Genomic DNA, 17117 nt, shown 5'->3' with positions numbered 1-17117 from the left:
CCGCATGTTTTGGAATGGCAACCCCACATATATATGCTTTATAGGCTTCCCAGACAGTCAAAAATGAGTCCACCGAGTGGACTCATATTTCGGTCAAAGAACTCTTCCGTAGCCGTTGCCAACTGTTCTCTGAAAGCGTCGTCCAGAAGCCCAAACGGCGACGGCGGCAAGCGCCATGAAAACGGGGGGGGGGGGGTCTTCACGTAGGGGCCACGAGTTTGACTAGGACCGGGGAGTGATCCGAGTAGGTGCGGGGCAGCGTCACACAGGCCTGCACCTTAGAGAGGAGAAGGGAGGAGAGTAGCCAATAGTCGATACGAGTGTGGATATTATGTTGTGCGGAGTAGTGCGTGTACCCTCCCAGTGTTGGGTATCTAGCTCACCAAACGTCTTGTATCCCTAATCTAGTCATATCAGCATTCAACACCCGGGCCGACGCTGATTGGCGTCTGTCAGGGCCATCCGAGCGATCGAGCGTTGGGCAGCGAGTCATGTTAAAGTCTCCGCCCCTCAGGAAGTGCCCCTCACCCAGTTCTCTGATCTTGCTAGCTAACGTTAAATAAAAGGAGGGGCAGTCAAAATTAGGCCCGTAAGTGTTAACTACGTGAAAAGTCATGCCCTTGCCAGTGCACTTCGTAATGGTATATCTCCTCTCCATATCCGTGGAGACAGGAGTAATGGTCATTGATGCCTTAGGATTCACCCAAGTAAGTACCCCTCTGGCATTGGAGGTGAAGCCGGCAGAATGTGTATTGTTTTGTAGGCCCCTGTAGGACAGCATAGGGCTGTCTGGTTTCAGGTGTGTTTCTTGGAGTATGGCTATGTCAATCGCATGTCTTGAGAGGTATTGCAGTACCCGTCTGACCTTTCTGTGGTCATTCAAACCCCTCACATTCCATGCCAGGAGTGTAACTGTCTCTCTTTCATGAGTGTGCTCCGTCATAGTGGTAGTCGTGGTGTGCATTTGTAGTGGGGCATTATCATGCAAGCTAGCGTCCAAAGCATCTGTCTACATGTGCTATCTCCTATAAAGATCAGATCAAAAACAACACCAATTAAACATTGTCTCTCATTCATACATAACCAAGAAAAAACAACTAAAGGGCCAATCCCAACCCCCTCCCACGCTTGCCCAAACCCAACATGGCCACGCCCCGTCCCCCCGCTCCCCATACCCTCCCCTCCTCCCAAAGTTGAACTTCGTGCACTCCCCGTCTCTCCCTCCCCCACCCACCACCTCCAGTGCAATAGAAGAAAGACAAAATGTCACATACCAAGAACAAAACACCCAAAAAGAAGAACCAAGCGAGGAAGTGTGGCACACACACGGGGCGTAGGTAGCACGCACATAAGTAGTCTATATCAGTATCTGTACTTTGCTCCCGCCACAATGCCTCGCCCCCCCGCCTCTGTAAAGAAAAAAGGTGAGTAATAGCTGGCGCCCCCCAGAATAACAAACATTGACCTAGGTCGGTGAAGGGCTGCAACGTATAGCAAAACATATCTCCACTGCACCATCTCCCTCGCCAGATCCGGATTGACATTCACAGCAAACCTATCTCAGTCTAAAATGACAATATTAAGTATCAGTCTTTTTCTTGTTTAAATGCTATATTACATTTGGCCGTTGGTCACCATTCCTCTTGTATACACAGCATTGGCAAACAGAAGACGTCTAATTGAGCAATATTGTAGTAATGTCTCTAGTAGAAGAGCGTTCCCTCCCACCACACCTTGACGCCCCCTGACGTATCAGCAGTGAATCTCAGTCTTGTTCTTCTAAGGGACTGCTGGGTGCCTCCTCCGCTTCCCTGTCGCTGGGCGTATTTCGAGTGTCCCTGCGCCATTCTTTCATTGCTTTCTGCAGTGCCCTCAGATCCGTGAAAATAGTAGTCCTTCCCTGCCTGTTAACCCTCAATTTCGCGGGATACAGCATTGCGTAGTCTATTCCAAGTTCACGAAGTTGGCGCTTCATAGGGACAAATTGGCGTCTCGCCTCTTGTACTCTTGCAGTGAAATCAGGGAACAGGGAAAGTGTGCTGCCCTCATAGTTTAACAGTTGTTTCTCTCGCGCCAGTCTTAAAGCAATATCACGGTCTCTGTAATTCAGAAGCTTGGCCACTATGGGACGAGGTGGAGCCTCCGGTTTTGGTCTTGGGCCCAGGGTGCGGTGTGCTCTCTCTATAAAAAACATTCCTGAGAAGGCGGTATCTCCTAGCAATTTTTTCAACAGAGATTCCACGAACAATTCCATGTTTCCCATTTGGGTGTTTTCTGGAAGGCCCGTGATTCGTATGTTGCATCTGCGTGAGTGCGCCTCCAAATCCTCAGCCTTGTCCTGTAGGAGCTGGATCACCTTTCCCAGTTGTTTATGCTGCGAATCCAAAGTCGTTTGTGCCTCTTCCACCTCGCCTATTCTGCGCTCCGACATGTCTAGACATTCCGCATGTTTGTCCAGGCGTTCCGCCATTCTGTCCATACGGTATGTGAGTGCGTCCATTTTGGTACCAACGGATGTAATGCCGCCCTGCAGTTTTTTTTCCATGGCCAGTAACATGCCGCGCATGTCAGGCTCAGATGCATCCCCCATACCTGAATTTCAAGCACCATCGTCCGCCTCTCTGGTTGGCGGATCCGTGGTTTTAGTTTTCTTGTTGGAGTCGAATGTCAATTTGGGTTGCGTGCGGTCCAGGCGGCCCATGACTCCGCAGTCCAAGTACGCACTAGGCAGACCTCGAGTGGCACTTATGCTCATAGTGGCTCTCAGCAGGCGAGGCCTGTATTCAAACTGCCAGTGCCGGGTTCTCCGGTACGTCGAAAGCGGCGACCTTCTGGAGTGCTCTCGGGTGGTTCAGCGTTTTTGTGTAGCGGCACCATTCAGACCGGAGGTATGGGATACAGGCCTAGTGACGCTCAAAGTCTCCACATTACTCCCAGCCAGGGTGGAGGCTCAGGGATCGCACAGCCGCCTCCAGCCCCACAGTAGAGCCCACACTCACAGCGTCCCACACATAAATTACTTGAGGACAGTGGGGGAAACACCAATCTTTTTTGAGCTACTCCTTGTTTGGCGTGACCATGCGCTCATGTCTAGTCTAGTGGACCTCTCAGACAACTAGGCCCCACTCAACAGACAAGTTCCCTGGCCCTTAGCAGTCTACGACAGTATGCTGTCATCCATAGATCTCAGCAGGGCAAAGGGGATGCACAGTGACCGAGTCTTACACTCTCTACAACCCGCAGTCTCGAGGTTTAGGCCCCCATCCAATGACACAGGCAAGGCGCAGCAATGTAGAGCCCCACACGACGGCCTCAAATCTTCTGAGTCACTCCACAAGTGCAGGTGTCCGTCCGCGTCTCAGCGGGTACAAGGCAGCAGTATAACCCAAGCCTGGAGTGTTGTGCCCTCAATCGCCCAGGCCGCAGCCAGTCTCAAAGATAGCGCCGGGACAGGCGCAGTCGCGGCCTTCCCACCTTCCGGCCAATCTCAGATTCGCCCCTCCTTCAATTTATGAAACTTCATCAGTTTTAATTTACGTATAAATTTAAATACGTCAATACGAGATTGAACATATTTAAAATTATTCTTGGGACAAAAGGATAAACCTAAGGCTAAAAGTTGGATTTCTGCTAAATCTAAATCAAGATCTGTGAGATTGATGTCAGTGTTGTCAGTTACATTATTAGGGGCACTGGCAGAGTTCACTTGACTTGAGGTGCTCCTCTTCCTCTCTTCTTCTTTGTGAAACCTCCTCTGTTTCCTCCTCTCTTTGCGACATTTGTTTAGTTGATGCCGCTTCTCATCTGGGGAGGACCTCTCGGCTCAATGTTTGCAGCCTGTCCTCTAACATAAACCCCAACTCCTCAGAAGGGGCAAATCCACTTAATACTGATTGTTGGCCAGCCATAAGATTACTGTCATCCGATTCAGTACTACTCAAAACTGAACTTAACTCAGTATCAGAGGTTTCAACATTTTCAACCTGTTGCATCTGCAATGGTGGTGTAACTTTTGCTGTTAGTGCCTGCCGTTTTACATTATCGAACTTCCTTGTAAAAGTAAAAATGCGTCCTTGTTCGTTATCGGCTCGGTCACTAGCAAACTTAAAAACCTTGCGCGTTTTGATAGTGCTTTCATGGTTTTCAAGGCGTTTCTTAATCTCATCCCTTGTTTTGGTGATGTAATCCTGTTGTTTCATAGAGTCAAGTTCAGTATTAAGTTCATCAATTTGGCGCACAATTTCCGAACTATCAATCTCTGTGTATTTAATTAATATACACACCATATTCATAGAAGCTTCCAAATTATTGGCGGCCCATTCTTTCCGCATAAGGGGTTGGGGTTCTCAAACGATGGAGCAATGAGAACCCTCAACCCTGTGGTACTCTGCCAGACTCCTTATACTTTTCTAAGGACTTCTTCTCCCATCATTTGGTGAGCTCAGTTCTAAGCAGTTTCTCCATTTTTTTCAATTTGCTCTTGGCATCATTTTTCCCCTCCGTACCAGCTACCACTTTGTTAGGTTCTACAGTGTCCGGTAGGTTCCAAAACAGAGCATCCGCTACAAGCTCACGGTCTCTAAGTACATCAGCTGCCATTGCCATTACAGCGACAGATTCCACAGGAGGATAGTTATGCACGGAAAAGGAACCCGGATATATCTGTAAAACCAGGTTCTAAACTGTAGTTGCACAAAATCTCTTCACCTGCCAATCGCCTTCCGGAAGATAGCGTTACCTAAGGCTCACCTCAATCGTAGCCCTGATGATCACCGGGGCCCTTCGACTCCAAAAACAATCCTCAAGCTCCGACTAGAAGATCCACCGCTGTACCCCACCAACTACTCCACTTCCTGGCTGTGGGGGGCTGGACACGAAGAACTCCTTCCGGGTTAAACAAGGTATCGTGGAGCGATACAAACTGCAAATCACCAGCCATTCATGAAGAGAGGGTCCGTTTATGCGGGACAGTTACACCTCCAAAATTGAATAAAATCCAAACTCCTGAAGTTACGAGAATCCACGGACAACAGGTACAGACCACTCCAGTGCAGGTTAAAGTGAAAAGTGCTTTATTCCTCCATTACTCCGGCAGCATGATGCGTTTCGATCGGGTCAACCCGGTCTTAATCACATGATGCATACAGCAACCAGCGAGTTTAAGTGCAGAAAGTCTACACACGCTCCTCCCAACTAAGCATGGACAGTAAAGACATAGGGACCCATTAGGATGGCGGGCAGATAACACCCGCAAGGCTGGTGGTAGCGATCCACCCGCCATCCTTGCTGCAATGACCCCCTGCCATATTAAGGTGGCTGGGGGGGCCGCGGCGGACGGAAAGACTGTCCACGGCTTTCCCGCCCGGTCGCCTTGCAACTGGGGCGGAAAAGGTTTAATATGGTGGCGGTGTCTATCAGACACAGCCAGCCGTATTAATATGGGCATTTGTCAATGCTTTTCCGTGGTGGCAATGCAGAATGTAGAAGTAAGTGTAGTGGTGTGTGTATAGTTGTATATGCAAGTAAATGGATGTTTGATAGTTTATTTTCATGTGTGAGTATGTGTGTGAGTAACTCTATGGATGAGTGTCGGTGTGTAACAGAATGTATAGGTGTTTGAGTACATCTGATGAGTGAGTACATGTATGAGTGACTATATAGAACTTTTGGTGAATGAGTGGATGTGTATGTAGATGTTGGAATTACTGAATATGTTGTTGTAACTGGTATTGGTATCTCCATTTTTTTGAAAATTTTAGTTTCTATTTTTGAATGTGTGAATCAAAGGTTATATTACGGTGAGAGGAGGTCTGCCACTCTTTCACAAGGATGATGTCATCAGTGATGTCATTTGAGATGTCATTAGTGATGTCATGAGTAATGTCACTGACCATGTCATGAGTGATGTAATATGTGACGTCATCAGCAGTGCATTGCGGGCGCGCGAGTTATAGTTAGCTGAACTAACTATAACGGGGAAATTTCAATGGTTTTGTAGAAGTGAAATATCCAGCTAAATATAACGTGTGAAACCTATGGTTTTTTTTAGTGAATTTCTAAGGTTTTTTAAATGCTAATTCCTAACTATAACGTGGCTAAAACCTATGGTTTTTTCAGTGAATTTCGAAGGTTTTTTAAATGCTAATTCCTAACTATAACGTGGCTAAAACCTATGGTTTTTTCAGTGAATTTCGAAGGTTTTTTAAATGCTAATTCCTAACTATAACGTGGCTGAAACCTATGGTTTTTTCAGTGAATTTCAAAGGTTTTGTAAATGATAATTTTTAAATGTATTAATTGTTATATTTTTTATACTGATTTACTACATTGTTTTAAACTATTTATTTTTAGATATTTTATTTTTTAAATTACATTACATATTTTTAATATAAATTGAAAAAAAATATTTTTAAAAATATTGAAATTGTAATATTTGTTTTTTTAATTTTATATATTTTTTTAATGTATATATATTTTATATAGCAGGCAATGATATCCTATGGAAGGAAATTCAAGTTATTGTAAGTACGGTTAGAATTACTTTTCAGGATCAGTAGTGGGCTGAAAGATGCAGCACTTAGGTCTCTCCTGATAACAGGTGAGTAAATCGGAATTCGTAGTTCGGCTGATTTTAGGGGAATTTTTGAAAGTTCCAAAACTCCACACTTAGAAGAATTTCTAAGTGAAACCAGTCAATGTTAGCCTATGGAAGGAAATTCAAGTTACAGTAAGCATGGTTAGAATTACTTTTCAGGATCAGTAGTGGGCTGAAAGATGCAGCACTGAGGTCTCTCCTGATAACAGGTGAGTAAATCGGAATTCGTAGTTCGGCTGATTTTAGAGGAATTTTTTAAAGTTCCAAACTCCACACTTAGAAGAATTTCCAAGTGAAACCATTCAATGTTAGCCTATGGAAGGAAATTCAAGTTACAGTAAGTATGGTTAGAATTACTTTTCAGGATCAGTAGTGGGCTGAAAGATGCAGCACTGAGGTCTCTCCAGATAACATGTGAGTAAATCGGAATTCGTAGTTCGGCTGATTTTAGAGGAATTTTTTAAAGTTCCAAAACTCCACACTTAAAAGAATTTCCAAGTGAAACCAATCAATGTTAGCCTATGGAAGGAAATTCAAGTTACTGTAAGTATGGTTAGAATAACTTTTCAGGATCAGTAGTGGGCTGAAAGATGCAGCACTGAGGTCTCTCCAGATAACATGTGAGTAAATCGGAATTCGTAGTTCGGCTGATTTTAGAGGAATTTTTTAAAGTTCCAAAACTCCACACTTAGAAGAATTTCTAAGTGAAACCAGTCAATGTTAGCCTATGGAAGGAAATTCAAGTTACAGTAAGTATGGTTAGAATTACTTTTCAGGATCAGTAGTGGGCTGAAAGATGCAGCACTGAGGTCTCTCCAGATAACATGTGAGTAAATCGGAATTCGTAGTTCGGCTGATTTTAGAGGAATTTTTTAAAGTTCCAAAACTCCACACTTAAAAGAATTTCCAAGTGAAACCAATCAATGTTAGCCTATGGAAGGAAATTCAAGTTACAGTAAGTATGGTTAGAATTACTTTTCAGGATCAGTAGTGGGCTGAAAGATGCAGCACTGAGGTCTCTCCAGATAACATGTGAGTAAATCGGAATTCGTAGTTCGGCTGATTTTAGAGGAATTTTTTAAAGTTCCAAAACTCCACACTTAAAAGAATTTCCAAGTGAAACCAATCAATGTTAGCCTATGGAAGGAAATTCAAGTTACTGTAAGTATGGTTAGAATAACTTTTCAGGACCAGTAGTGGGCTGAAAGATGCAGCACTGAGGTATCTCCTGATAACAGGTGAGTAAATCAGAATTTGTAGTTCGGCTGATTTTAGAGGAATATTTGTACTTTCAAAAATAGACACTTAGTGCCAGTTGTAGGTAGCCCAATACCGGTCGGTAACGGACGAAATTACCGAATTTCAGCCATTACCGACTGGTATTGGGCATTTGAGATATAGGAGGCATGTTTAAGGATTCGGTAATTTACCGAACGGTAATTTAAGGAATCGGTAAATTACCGAATTCTTAAATACTGATTCGGTAAATTACCGAATCCTTAATGTAGGGAGCACTCAAGTGAGTGCATTTTTCATTTAAGGATTCGGTATTTACCACCAACTACAAGTAGGTGGTAAATATCGAAAACCTTTCAAAAAGCAAATTTGTGCTTTTCCAAAAGTGCCATGGGGCAGACATACATACCCTTAGGGCAAGTATGTGTGCCACATGTGCACCCATGCACTATTCAGGGGTGCAACAGGGTGTCACTGTGACACCCTGCCACCCTTGTAAGTCTTCCCCCTATTACTGATTCGGTATTTACTGAATTGATAATTCTCATTCATTCCTATGGGCCGCCAGGCCCAAAGGTATGAATAGGAATTACCAGATCGGTAAATACCGAATCTGTAATTACCGAATTTTACTGATTCAGTAAAATTTAACAAATGTTTTCCTACATAGCATTTACCGATTCTAAAATATCGAATCGGTAAAATTCGGTATTTTAGAATCAGTAAATGTAGATTACCTACATATGGCCCCAAGAAACTTTTCTGGTGAAAACCACAATAGATGCCTATGGAAGGAAATACAAGTTACTGGTAAGTACACTTAGATTTACTTTTCAGGGTCCGTACTGGACTCAAAGATGCAGCACTGACGTCTCTCGTGATAACGGGTGAGTAAATCGGAATTCGTAGTTCGGCTGATTTTAGAGGAATATTTTGCTCAATAGTGAAGGAAGGGGGCGGGGCCTGAGGTGACATGTGTGCAAACATGCCCTATGGCGCATTTTAAATTGGGGAATAAATTCCTCTTTAATCCTGAATTCCCCTGGGGGCCAACTAGCCCACCAGGTACCTCCAGTATGCGCCAGGGAGCTGCGTTGCAGAGAGGTGATCAGAGGCCACGCCCCCTTTTTACGACATTCCTTTTCATGACTGGAGGGGCTTTGTGCATATAATAGTTGGTTGTTGGAATGTTGAGGTTATGCCTGGAGCAGAACTTTTTCATATTCAACGGCCAAGTGTATCAACAGATGAGAGGGGTGGCCATGGGGGCCTGCTTTTCCCCCAGCTTTGCGTGTCTACACATGGGGCTGTGGGAGGAGCGGGTCCTCATGGACCAACACAAGGTCATCATGACCAACAATGTGATGCTATATTTAAGGTACATAGATGACCTTTTTATGATTTGGAGGGGATCCAAGGAGGAGGCCACGAATTTCATAGAGAAATTGAATGTTAATACTTACAACTTGCAATTTACATCAGAGATCCATAGAGAGAGAGTAAGCTTTTTGGATGTCGAAGTATACATTAAGGATAACAAGATGGAAACTAAGCTGCACATAAAGGCAACCGCGGGGAACACGTTGCTCCATGCAACCAGTCAGCACCCGCGGCACCTCATCCGCAGCATCCCCTACGGGGAGATGCTGAGGCTGAGGCGTATTTGCAACATGGATATTGTCTGTGAGAGGGCCCAGAGAGAGAGTAAGATACGTTTCTTGGAGAGAGGGTATAGTGAGAGCATAATAAATATGGCAATTGAACGCACTCAAACAATCTCAAGAGAACAGGCTTTGATACCCAAAACTAAAATTACACAAACTAACTCCAAGATTATACAATCAAGGGCCATTGTAACTTACAGTATGCAACATGCGGAGATCAGGAAAATCTTCAGTAAAAACTGGAATTTAGTGAGGGGGATCCGGTCATAGGAAGATTCGTGGCAAACAAACCAGACCTTACATTACGTAGATCACCAACAATGGCCAACGCTTTGGTAAGCAACAGCTTGGACACGCCAATCTCAGAAACCTGGATGGCTTTAAGTAAGGGATTTAAAAAGTGTCTATTTTGTAAAGCGTGCCGTCACGGAGTGAACAAAACCCACTACTCTATCCCTTTTTGTGATAAACCAATTGCAATCAGTAAAAGACTCACATGCAAAACTGAATATGTGGTCTATGTGCTGCAGTGTCCGTGTGGGCTGCGATATGTGGGCAGCACACGTTTGCCCGCCCACAAACGGATACTGCAGCACCTAAGAGCCATATCGGGAAGGGACCAAACATATCCCGTAGCCCGGCATTTCGAATCAACTCACAATAGTGACCCCGAGGGTCTTCAATATTATCTTGTTGATACGATCTTACCCCCCCTGAAAATGGATGGTAACAGGGATGCCAAGCTACGTTTGCTGGAAACAAGGTACATCCTGGAATTTAACAGCAGGAATCCGCAGGGCCTCAATGCCAGTGAGAACATGTATACCTGCCTGTGATAAGTTTAAGATAAGGAATTGCTTTTTAGAAATCAATTTATAAACCAACTTATCAGGATGCAATTAAGGAGCCTGGGATCAGGCCCTGCAGAAGTTAATTGATTTGAGGAATTTGATTCATACTGGAAACAGATCCGTTATCTTCCACAAATAGATAATGTTTTTAACATTGCACTTGCACTTTAGTTGAACACATTAATTTATCTCAGCACCCTTATGAAGGCATTTTAGAATGTTAATACAGTAGACTTTTTCGCAATATTTTATTACCCACATGGGTTATATGAACATAATGGTGAAGACTTGCACTTTATTTAAAGCAACAGATGGTTGGGGTATGAAGATTGTAAGGTTGGATGTTGTAACATCAAATCATCTGTTTTTTTAAATACTCCAACATAAAATAATCAAAAAACCAATGTAAATATATGGATGTATTAAATATATGGATTTATCCCTGTATATAAACATGTATAGTTGGTTTTATATTGTAGAGATGTTTTTATCATTGTCTACTTATATATATATTTTTTAAACATTTGGGAGAAATATGTTTACACTGATAATTGGGCACTATGCCCTATATGAAATGCTTGCTGCCGCGATATACATGCAGCATTTCTTCTCTGTTCATGGCTTAATTGTAAACAGCCGTTACAATGCACTGATTTTAACTATAAATGCCCTCGTTTATGTTTATGGCACATCATGTGATCAAGCCTCCTTGGAGGCGAAACGCGTCATGGTGGATTGCTGGCACGATTATGCACGAATAAAACACCAAGGATTTCAGCACAAAATGGTGGTTTCATTCTACGTTATTCTGTCTCTGCGAGAGTAGGAGATGTGGTGAATGGCATTTTTCTGCATATATATATATATATATATATATATATATATATATATATATATATATATATATATATATATATAAACAGGAACTTCTCCACAAGAAAGAAGCAAAGACCCAATGGGAAACCTTTGGAAGCATTTTATTCATGAAAGTGGCGAATGCATTTCGGCTTGACTACAGCCTTCTTCAGCGCCCAAGCATCCAGGTGGTTTCGCTGCAAGCTGATGGTAAGTCCTGCCTCCTTAACTGCGATGTGACACAGCCCGCTCCGCCCCCTATTAGTAAACAGCCCACCAATGCAGAATCCCGGAGTGGAAGGGAGACCACATGTCCCAGAGTTCACTGTTGTGGATCCTGGAAAGTGGTGCGTGGGGGAGAAATCCAAACCAGATGGTAGTGCGGGGGAGCAGGGAACAGCATGTGTAACAGAAACCAAAGTTGTATTTTCCTGCTTGTTTATCCAAATAAAAACGCCTCCTGCGGTCCCCTTTACCGCCTCAGCCACAGACGTCGAGAAAATTTGCGAAGGGGACGATTGTGACAGTGCACATAGCCCAGGCGTGCAGTAGATGACTGCACTACCTCTGTTTTTCCTCCCAATATCCACGGCGTGCTCCAGACCATCCAACAGCGTTGGAAGACGAAAAGAACTGCAGCAGTTCAAAGCCAGTGATGTCCGGAGCCCAAAGCGATCTATATATATATGTTCATACTAATATAATAAAGAGAGAGCCCAAACCTTTGAGGCGGGTAATCTCAGGACCCACAGCACCAATCACAACACCCAATACAGCGTTGGAAAGGGCTATGCAGACGCCCATCATATACATTTAAAAGGTAAAAGAACCGTGCCAGCAAAGTAGTCCCTTGTGGGCGTGTCTGCGTAGTGCTGTGGGCGTGTGTTGGGGGTGTGACAAACGCTGGGGGCATGTGGTATGTTCCGCCCTTCATGCCATGTCTAATATCGTGTGCTAATCCCACCCTGCTCCCTTTAAATACCCATGCACCCCATAATCATAACCCATCCTTACTCCTTAAAATACCCCAACACCCTTAAACACTAACACATCTTAACCCTATAAATATACCCTGTACCCCAAAACCCAAACCTATCCCTAAACCCTAAAAATACCCCTGTACCCCAAAACCCAAACCTAGCCCTGAACCCTATAAATACCCCTGTACCTCAAAACCCAAACCTACCCCTGAACCCTAAAAATACCTCTGTACCCCAAAACCCAAACCTACCCCTGAACCCTAAAATACCCCTGTAGCACAAAACCCAAACCTAGCACTGAACCCTTAATATACCCCTGTACCCCAAAGCCCAAACCTACCCCTGAACCCTAAAAATACCCCTGTACCCCAAAACCCAAACCTAGCCCTGAACCCTAAAAATAACCCTGTATCCCAAAACCCAAACCTACCCCTGAACCCTAAAATACCCCTGTACCCCAAAACCCAAACCTAGCCCTGAACCCTAAAAATACCCCTGTACCCCAAAACTCAAACCTTGCCCTGAACCCTAAAAATACCCCTGTACCCCAAAACCCATACCCATCCCTAAACCCTGAAACTACCCCTGTACCCCATAACCCAAAACTATATCTGAACCCTTAAAATACCCAAACACCCCAAAACATATACCATACTACCCCAAAACATATACCCCTATACCCATACTTACCTTATCCAAACATTAAAAAAACATGATTTTACCATTCATGCATTTACAACGAATTTCGTTGTAAATGTATATGTGGTAAAAGCATATAAAATGTAATGCCATGCGTTATAATGGCATTGTGGCAGTTGCGGAATAACGGGTGTTTACCCTCCCCCGGTAAGTATATTGGTGGCACGGCGGCCCACATCTCTAGCAACATACTCATATTTTTTCACCACCCATTGAAAAATGCACAGGTCTCTCTCATTGATGGCCAGCACCGACATACACTTTTAGACACACCTCCTGCCACAAGTTCTAGAATTGCGAACTTTAGAGCTGGGGAGCTACGTTCGAATCTCGGCATCAGCTCAACATCCTGTGATTTCAGGCAAATCGCTTTGTCTCCCTGTGCCTACCACAAATGAATGTGTTCTTCTGTAATGTAAATTGTGCTCATGCCATGTTGTCGAGTTTGCGCTATATAATATTGCAAGGAAAAATAAAGTAGGTAAACTCGAGTTCACACACTACTGAACGCGCACTCTTAAGTGCATCAGCAGTGCCCTGTGAATCCGAGCATTTTACAGGCCTACCACAGATAAGAAATGCTATCAAAACGAAATCCTACAAAACAATATACTACTGGCCGGCAGCAATTCATACCCGGACAACGTCGGGACGGGCTGCTAGTATATATATATGAACACACCATCCACAGGAAAAACCATAGGAGAAGGCACGGACATATACACACACATATACAGATACATACACACACACGCAATGGGCTACGTAGACAATAGAGTGACATTTTCTGCTATCAAAAAGTGAGAAATAGAGGATGAATGTGAGGGAAGAGGTGATGGTGGAGTAGCTGATTCTGGAAATGTAAGATCAATCTTAGTAATATTTAAATTAAAGGCCATCCTTGAATCCTTGTATTCTAAGATCTGATAGAACCACCCTGAGATTGGGGGACCGTGAGTGTATTTGCAGAAATAGGGGGATAAATAGTCTGTCAGAGCCACAAGATAGGTAGCTAAGCCTCTGATACCGAAGAATAAGTCTATAAAAAAGTAGGCCTCCCGCACTAAGGGCCAGGCTCAAAAAGTAATCTGAATTGGCTTGTTTTACCAGTATACATTTATGTCTTGAATTTACAAACTATAAATTTACATTGGTAATGTGATTTACTCATTCTAATATTAAACATGTATATCTAAAGGTGTTTCAACTAAAAATGAAAGATAAGCCAAAGTTCAGAGATGAAGAAATGAAAATAGTGCCCTGCTGTCACAATCACAGTCATAAACGTAGGCTCCAAGCCTTCCACTTGCCTCACTTTTTAACAGTAGTGTCCTCCTCCTGGGGATCCCCATCCGCCAGAAGCAGATTGATGGTTGGGCACCTACCTTTTTGGAGGGGGTTAGGTTTTGAGTATTTTTTGGGGTTGGGGCAGGTCAGGGAATTCTGGTGAGGAATGTCTATGGGAATGGTGAGGTTTAGGTGCATAGGAATATTTTGAGGGTATGGAGTGATTTAGGAACAGGTGGAATAGTGGACAGAGGGAGAGAAATTAGGCCAGCTGGAGAAATTGGGTTGGGCCGTAGAATTACGTCAGGGCATGCAAGCAGGTTGCTGGGATGGATAAGTCCTCTACATGGTTAAGCAGCACAATCACAGTGTTGGCAGTATTCTGTAGTAGTGAACAGGTCTTTTTTATCATGTAACTGGAGTGAGGTCTACAGACTCACTCACCTTTTTAAAAGATCTGCTGCTGTGTGCTTAACTCACCCTTGCCATACATCAAGTAGGGTGCTGCATAGCGCAAGAGTAGTGACTGTGTTGGTTGTATGTGTGCCTTGGAAGGGTACAGTACAGGTATAGAGCAGTACTGTGCAGTGCATTTGTGCTCAATGCATGCTCAGGGTGTATGTATGCCTGTAAAGAATACATGAAATGAAAGATGTAGTGCTGTGCAGTGCATGCACAACTAAAGCATGTGCAGGGTGTTTATGTGCTTGCATGAAGTGCAATACATGAAGGGTGAAGTGTTGATGCAGCATGCTCATGGTGAGTGTGTGCGCTGGTAGTGTGTTTGTAAATAACACACTCTGCTTAAAGAAAGAAAAGCTTCACTGTTGAACAGTATGCACAGACGGTGTGTATACTAAACGCATGTGTTCACGGATCACTGACAGAATTTCGAGGAGCAAAATATCGACCTGGCAAAATATAATGGAAAAAATATAGAATGCCAGAATATTGACTTTCTATCTACAAACAGGTAAGTACAAAAATATTGAATCCAAAATATCGTTGTAAATAATATAGTTTGTAACAATATCGAATTTTTTAAATGTCTTAAAAGTAATGTAAAATAATAAATAATGAATATAATGAAGTAAAAAATACTTAAATAACCTTAAAATTAATAAATAATTAATGTAATAAAAATATGCATTTTAATGATTAATACATATATATATATACATATATATATATATATATATATATATATATATATATATATATATATATATATATATATATATATATATATATATATAAATAATATTAAAAAATATTCAATATTTTTAGGCGTTGGATAGCAGGAGGGTAAAAATTACTATTCCCACTCCAGTCAGTGCAACAGTACGGAAAGCGTGGGATAGCATAGAGGTAAAAATTACTATTCCCACTCCAGTCAGTGCACCAGTAGGGAAAGCGTTGGAGAGCGGGAAGGTAAAAATTACTATTCCCACTCCAGTGAGTGCAACAGTAGGGAAAGAGTTAGATAGCTTAGGGGTTAAAATTACTATTCCCACTCCAGAGAGTAAATGTAATGTAATGATGTCTTGTAAAGCGCATGAATCACCCCACATGGGGTATCTCCGTGCTGTAGACCGCTGGGGAACCCGTCCTGGCTTTACCTGTGAGATGGTCCCGACTGGGTATCTCCAAGGTGAAACCAGGCATGCCCGGCGTATGTGGGGGGCCGTTGTGGAGATAAGGCAAGCTAATGCCCAGAGTTGCCGAGTGTGATCCCTGGTTAGAGTAGGCACCGAGGCGAGAATTATCAAGTCCGCTGACCCTGGTCCACGACCCTGCCGCGTCGGGAATTGAACCCTGGTCTAGGGCCATCCTCTGCTTCCGGGTCTGCCGCCTCTAACCAGCGAGCCACACCACTCCCTAACCAGTGAGCCACACCACTCCTGTAAAAGTAGGGAAAGTGTTGGATAGCGTAGGGGTGAAAATTACTATGCCCACTCCAGTGAGTGCAACAGTAGGGAAAGCATTGGATAGCGTATGGGTAAAAATTATTATTCCCACTCCAGTGAGTGCAACAGTAGGGAAAGCGTTGGATAGCGGGAAGGTAAAAATTACTATTCCCACTCCAGTGAGTGCAACAGTAGGGAAAGCATTGGATAGCGTATGGGTAAAAATTATTATTCCCACTCCAGTGAGTGCAACAGTAGGGAAAGCGTTGGATAGCGGGAAGGTAAAAAATACTATTTCCCACTCCAGTGAGTGCAACAGTAGGGAAAGCATTGGATAGCGTATGGGTAAAAATTATTATTCCCACTCCAGTGAGTGCAACAGTAGGGAAAGCGTTAGATAGCATAGGGGTTAAAATTACTATTCCCACTCCAGAGAGTGCAACAGTAGGGAAAGTGTTGGATAGCGTAGGGGTAAAAATTACTATTCCCACTCCAGAGAGTGCAACAGTAGGGAAAGTGTTGGATAGCATAGGGGTGAAAATTACTATTCCCACTCCAGTGAGTGCAACAGTAGGGAAAGAGTTGCATAGAGTAGGGGTAAAATAATTACTATTCACAGTCCATAGAGTGCAATAGTAGGGAAAGTGTTGGATAGCGTAGGGGTAAAAATTACTATTCCAACTCCAGTGAGTGCATCAGTAGGAAAAGCATTGGATAGCGGGAGGGTAAAAATAACTATTCCCACTCCAGTGAGTGCAACAGTAGCGAAAGCGTTGGATAGCGGGAGGGTAAAAATTACTATTCCCACTCCAGTCAGTGCAACAGAAGGGAAAGCGTTGGATAGCGCAGGGATAAAAATTACCATTTCCACTCCAGTGAGTACAACAGTAGGGAAAGCGTTGGATAGCGGGAGGGTAAAAATAACTATTCCCACTCCAGTGAGTGCAACAGTAGGGAAAGTGTTGGATAGTTGGAGGATACAAATTACTATTCTCACCCCAGTGATTGCAACAGTAGGGAAAGCGTTGGATAGAGTTGGGGTA

The sequence above is a fragment of the Lissotriton vulgaris genome, chromosome 4_1, assembly GCF_964263255.1.
Source record: "Lissotriton vulgaris chromosome 4_1, aLisVul1.2, whole genome shotgun sequence".
Taxonomy (NCBI): Eukaryota; Metazoa; Chordata; class Amphibia; order Caudata; family Salamandridae; genus Lissotriton; species Lissotriton vulgaris.
Note: the sequence above shows the minus strand (reverse complement) of the source record.